Source organism: Ursus maritimus, unplaced genomic scaffold, assembly GCF_017311325.1.
Source record: "Ursus maritimus isolate PB19 unplaced genomic scaffold, ASM1731132v1 scaffold_16, whole genome shotgun sequence".
NCBI classification, from domain to species: Eukaryota; Metazoa; Chordata; class Mammalia; order Carnivora; family Ursidae; genus Ursus; species Ursus maritimus.
The window spans coordinates 62,229,525-62,236,022 of NW_024424008.1; positions in this window are offsets into that span (position 1 = coordinate 62,229,525).

The window sequence follows — 6,498 nt, forward strand, 5'->3', positions numbered from 1 at the left end:
AGCTACTTCTTTTGATAGTTCTTTTAAATCAACCCAGGAGTATTCAGTGAGGAAATGTGTTGTCTGCCCAACAGCAGAAATTATTCTTTCTACGTGGCAGTTTTTTCCCCTTTATCTGTGTCTGTCTCATGCTCCTCACTCTTACCACCTCGTGTTACTGGTTTTTATTGTTGAAAAACTAAAGGTGTGGTTCGTGACCTCAAAAAGACTGGTGATCTGACCTTGCCACGTGTCTAGCAGCCTGGGAGATCAAGTAGGGGGCTGTGCTTCTCAGCACTGTGTCCTGTTCTCCAGCTCAGCCCAACGCCATCTGTCCTTCAGCCTGCCCGTCGTCCTTTCCTCTTAGATCGGTCCAGAGAACGTCAACTAACAATCCAGTGCTTACTGCCCGTACCATACACTTACTGTATTTTATGTGTGTGTTTCATGTGTTTGTCTATTTTCTTTCAAGAAATAGTTGAGGTTCTTCAATGGCTTGATGTCGTGGAGTCATTACCTAATTATACCAGGGAAGAAAGGTTCCCTCCTCTTTTTTATAATTCCTTCTGCCATCCAAATTATACTCTTTTTGTCAGAAGATTTCTCTTGGAGATGAGCCTAATTCACCCCCTTTGCAGTGGATGTTACCATCTGGATGAAATGAAGGGAGGAAATGTGGTTATGATCATGGTTAATTATTTTGATTTTTAAAAACAGTTCTTTCTTTCATAGAGCTCTTTTTTTAAGGAATTGATATTTTTTTCTTCAAGGCATTTTAAGTCTTTGGAATCTGTGATTTGAAAAAGCTGTATCCCACTCTTCCTAATTTTTAGCACGTTGGTAGAATAATTCAGAACGAGATCCGAATAGCATCTACACCACACCACCTGGTGTTTTTAACCTGAAGCACCCAGTGGCCCATCCCAGACCTACCCACCTGAAGGTCTCGATGTGAAGCTGGGCGTCTGCAGTTAGCATGCTCCCAGGTAGTTCTTAGATATTTAGGAAGTGAGAATTGTTTGAGCCTTAATATGCTAGAAAGTGAAATCCTATTTTGCATTCCTTTTTAAACTTTGCATTATGTCGTTTTCAAGCTATTCAGATAGGGTGATGCTTGGTTCAGTAGGACAGTTATTTCTGAGAGTGGGAGCCTCTTCTCAGTGTACGTCTGTATGTGTGTGTGTGTGTGTGTGTGTGTGTGTGTGTGTGTGTACACAGACACACAACCTTCTCCGGTCATAGCCTCCTGATAGTCCCATAGTCTTAACTCTAAAGAAACCCACCTGACATTTTCCCACTACTCCAAGTTGGTCCGTATCTCACACCCTCCACCTTCACCAGCCTGTGTGTTTCTCAAGGATGGCTGCATGGCACAGAAGAGGTTACATACAAAGTGTGTATTTGTTGTTCTAAATATCAAATACATTTTATATCACTATTTGATCACTTCCTGTATATTAACCATATAGTCTCAACATGGGAAAACACCTAAACGTAAATTTAACTTACATTTCTATGGTATATTTTACCCTCTGTGTGCATCAGTAAGAATTCACAGTTTTTGTTAACAGTTCTAGAACTGAGCAAATATTTAATTTATATGTTGAAGAAAAACAGGAAAAAATAAGTGAGTCTCTGCCCAGTCTTATTTCTGGAAGAATAGCTCAGTGGGGCTGAGCAAGTTCTGTTTACAGGCTTGGTTTCCACAGCTGGGCGAGCTTATGTACCAACCAATTGAGCCATTGTCCCCGATGTGTTCTTATTTCTGGCCAGAACATGAAGTTGGCAAATTATCTAAAATATTATGTGCTAAGCCACTCTAGATACAGCCAAGAAGCTCGATTGTCAAAATAGAGATGTGTGTAACTGGTGGATCTACTGAGTGGAACATGCCTTATTTGCAGGCAAATGATTTCTTTTTCTCTGATTAAAAGTGTGTTTAGATGTATTGAAATAAGGTCCCTGTGTGCATTTCATCTGTAAGAGCAATCAACAGACAAATACCTTCTTTTGTCCAGTTCTGAGGATAAAAGTAGTACAATTTGCTCAACAGAGTACAAGAATCAATCAAAAGAAGTCTCAGACTGAGAATTCAAGTTCAGATAACATTTCAGAGCATGTTATACCCTAGGCTTGTGAATTAATACACCGTCCTGTTCTTACAAAGGTCAGTCTGAGACTAGCTAAATAATGTGAACACCGAGAGATGTTGGTTTGCACTCTCCCTTTCTCCACAGCCAGGTCCTGTCTTGCCATGTTCCATCCATACAAACTCCCTCTGCGAAACTTCTGGCAGCACCTCTCATAATTAAAGAGGAGAAGTGAACGAATGTTTGCTGAGCTCCTACTATGTGCTTAGTACTTTAAAAATGTTACCCAATCCTTACAATTCTCAAGATGGATTTTACAGTTCACCGTTAACATGTGGAAAATTCTATCCTCGAAGAGGCACCCTGTTGATAACTGAGTCAGGGAGTACTTCATACGAGAGTTCTATTTTCACGTCTGGAATGCGCATCACTGTGCCGGGAGCTAGTATCACATACTAGATGGTCAGCGAGTCTTTGCTGAATGAACGGGCAAATTCCGTGGATGACTCATGAGTATCACCTTCAGTCTCTCAGAATTCTTGCTTGCTTGCTTTCTCTCTTTCCCCACGGTAAACATTGATTCAATTGGGTATCAGCTGACCCAAGTTCTTCTGTGAGTAGGAGTCACCTCCAAACTGTCCTTGACACAAAGCCCGCCAGCCCTGTTTGTCTTCTGGGAGAGCTAGCTTGTTCATTGGTGAGGCTCTCCGTTTCCTTCTTGTGCGGTCCTTACGGTTAGAAAGGCTTTCTTTCTACTGAGATAAAACCTCTTCTAGGTGGAAGGATGGCATGGAATTGTGGGGAAAGCTTAGGCCTGGGGTCAGAAAGTTGGAATCTGACCCCCGATGTTTTCACATGAGGCAAACCCCAACCGAACCTGGTTCCTCACCTGTAGAGTTTCCAGAATTGGTACTAGGTGTGCAAAGGCCTGCGTTACCCAACCACAGGGGCAACACGAGAACCAAAATAATGCAGAGGACGGTCCTTTGCAGAGAATAAATCCAAACAGAAAAAGTTAGTTGTTCCTCTTTCACCTCCTGGACCTCATAGAATAAGTAATTCTACTCATTTTTAAAGAAAACAATGGCATGTCTCATTACATCTTGTTTTCTTTATATTAAAGAGCTCTGCTTCCTTACATGCTTTAAAAATACAAAAGGGATGGGTTCCATGTAAAAACTGGTCCCAGCTGCCTCCTGCTGGATCCTCTCTGATAGTCAGACGTTTCCGTGACATGTGCCCAGGACCGCCCTCCCCCACGCTGCAGGGTCAGTCTGGCATCCCAGCATGGTGTGGCAGCCCATGGCCTGCATGCACCTGCTGGGATAATGGAGCCTCGGGCTGCACCCATGTTTACCTGCCTGGCAGCAGGAGCCAAGCTGTGTCCAGACTGTGTTGTGAAGGGTCAGGTCCCAGCCACTGTCATGCTCTATCTTCCGGGGCCTGTGTTCGTGCGGTCGTGGTTTTTAACCTAAACGTACAGCACTGCCCTTATTTACAGTTGATTTAATTCGCCGTGGTTTTAGCCCATCATGCCAGTCACTGCGATGCTTTGGACCTCCTATTTTTACCTGCCAATGAGTAGCTGCCTCCACAGGCTTTATGACATCTTCGAAAATGATAAACCAGTCCTTTTTGTTGTTAGCTACATTATGATAAAAATATCCACGAAGATATGGCCTGGGAGGACCCTGTGAATGTCTTCTCATTAAAGATTTTCTGCTAATCTTGATTACTCTCGTAGTTACTTAACCGCTTATAGTTACTTCTGGGAGAACTGCGTCTCCCTCAGAGACTGTGAGCTTGGTCTCCTTAGGATGATCCCTCGGGCTCACGTCACATCTGGCGGATAGCTGCTTGGTAAACGTCTATCCCTGGAGAATGACCGGGTGGATGAGTGGAGAGGTGCAAAGTCACATGCCTGTGTATGGTTATCCACCTAGACCTCTACTCGTCTTACTTGGCCAGCATCCAAATCATATTTCCCTTTTTTTATTTGTAAAAGTACTAAGAGTTTATCAGACCTATCCTAAATCGATGGAAGTATCTCTTTTATCTAAAGATGGAATAGCCTGTTACAGAAGGAACCTAGATCTGCTAATATGACTTGATTTTAGTGAACTCATCCATATTTATTTGTAGATAACATGTATTTCTTCTCTAAGTATTCACACCTGTTTAATTACTCTCTCCCGCTTCTGCTTCATTATCTCCTTACCTAATTACCTAGTGTACCTGTGGGAGGTACAGCTATCCTCTCTCGTCCATCCCCTCCCGCCCCCTCCCTGCTTCCCCATTTCTGCTCCTTACTCTGTTCAGTCAGTCTTTCCAAGTTAAATAGTTTTCCTTAAATGCATTCTCAAAAACAGGCTTCTCTTTATCCTTAGTTCTCCTATTCTTATCCCTCTCTTTCCCTACCTGGATTCTTCCCTTTGGAACAAAGTTGAATAAAAGTATATTTATAAGTGTGTTGAATAAAATTTTTTGTCCCATCATCTCATTAAAAAAAAAAAAGCTGATTCTCTCTATCTAAACTAAAACAACCAATACCAGTTACAGTTTCTTCGAATTGCGTAGACGGGTAAGTGGGTCAGTGGTCCTCAGATTTATTGCAATTTGGGTGATCAATAAAGACCCAAACAGGAACTCCCCTGAATAATTATGATTTCTGATATTTTATAAGGTTAGTTCTATTTCCCTGAGAAGACTAAGAATATTCTATTAAATCATTGTGAGCTCTGTCTTATTTACCAACATCTTTAGCTCTTGAGTCAGTTTGGGTTTTGTCTTAAGTAGGGGCAGTCTTGACTTGGGCAGGTTTTCTGGGAATAGAGTGAAATGAGGCCATTGATCAGCGTTTATGTTTAGCTTAAGGAAATAGCCTCTTGTTTGCTGAAATCACGTACACAGTCCTCTGCTATTTCCTGTATTTTGATAATCAGTAATATTTTCCAGGGTGGAAAATATGTGTCATTCTCTTGCAGGCTTAATGTGATCTTAATCTGAAAGTAATTAGCAGTTCATTTTTTTAGATATATTCATACATTTTACCAAGTCTTCACAGGCAAGTCCAGGGGTACCATTAATGTTATGTCACATTGTAGTCCACGTGCAAGCCTTTCCAAAGGTTTATTCATGATGATAATGTTCTATATTTGGGTTATTTTGAATGCTGCTCTTTATTTTTCACTTGAGTAATACAAGAGTTTACACTTAGAATATTGGTTTACCCCATCTGGGAGCTGTCATATGACAAGATTAATCTCTGAGTCTTCATTTAGTAGGAAAAATACACAAGTCAGAAAGTACAAAAGGTGATGTAAAGGAAATCTTAAAACTCAGTCCTGTAAGTTCTGCCTCTGTCAGGAGCTAACCTATGATGTGACAGAGGAGCTGCGTCTGTTACTGGGCATACTTAGGGTCTCAGCCAACACTGGCTACCCCTCAGATGTTAAGTTACAGTCCTCTCGAGGACCCTCTATACTCTTCTCCACAGTGGCTGCACCAGCTTGCATTCCCACCAACAGTGCACGAGGTTCCCCTTTCTCCACCAACATTGGGTAGACAGGTAAGTGGGTCAATTGCAATAAATCTGAGGACCATTGACCCACTTACCCGTCTATGCATCCTCACCAACACCTGTTGTTTCTTGGGTTGTTGATTTTAGCCATTCTGACAGGTGTGAGGTGGTATCTCCATGTACTTTTGATTTGTATTTACCTGATGGTGAGTGATGTTGAGCATGTTTTCACATGTCTGTTGGCCATCTGTCGTCTTCTTTGGAGAAGTGTCTGTTCGTGTCTTCTGCCCATTATTTAATTGGCTTATTTGTTTTTGGGGTATCGAGTTGTACCAGTTCTTACATATTTGGGATACTAACCCTTCATTGGATATGTCATTTGCGAATATCTTTACCCATCTAGTAGGTTGTCTTTTAGTTTTGTTTATTGTTTCCCTCACTGTGCAGAAGATTTTTATTTTGATGTAGTCCCAATAGTTTATTTTTGCTTTTGTTTCCCTCGCCTCAGGAGACATATCTAGAAAAATGCTGCTACAGCCAATGTCAGAGAAATTAGTGCCTATGCTCTCTTCTAGGATTTTTATGGTTTCAAGTCTCACATTTAGGTCTTACATTTTGAGGGGTGTTTGTGTGTATAGTGAAAGAAACTGGTCCAGTCTCATTCTTTTGCATGTTGCTATCCAGTTTTCCCAACACCTTTTGTTGAAGAGACTGTGTTTTCTTCCAATGCGTATTCTTGCCTCCTTTGTCATAGATTAATTGACCTATATATAATCGTGAACTTATTCCTGGGCTTCTGTTCTATTCCATTGATCTGTGTCAGTGCCATACTGTTTTAATTACTACCACTTTGTACTGTAACTTGAAATCTGCAATTGTGATGCCTCCAGTTCTGTTTTTCTTTTTCAA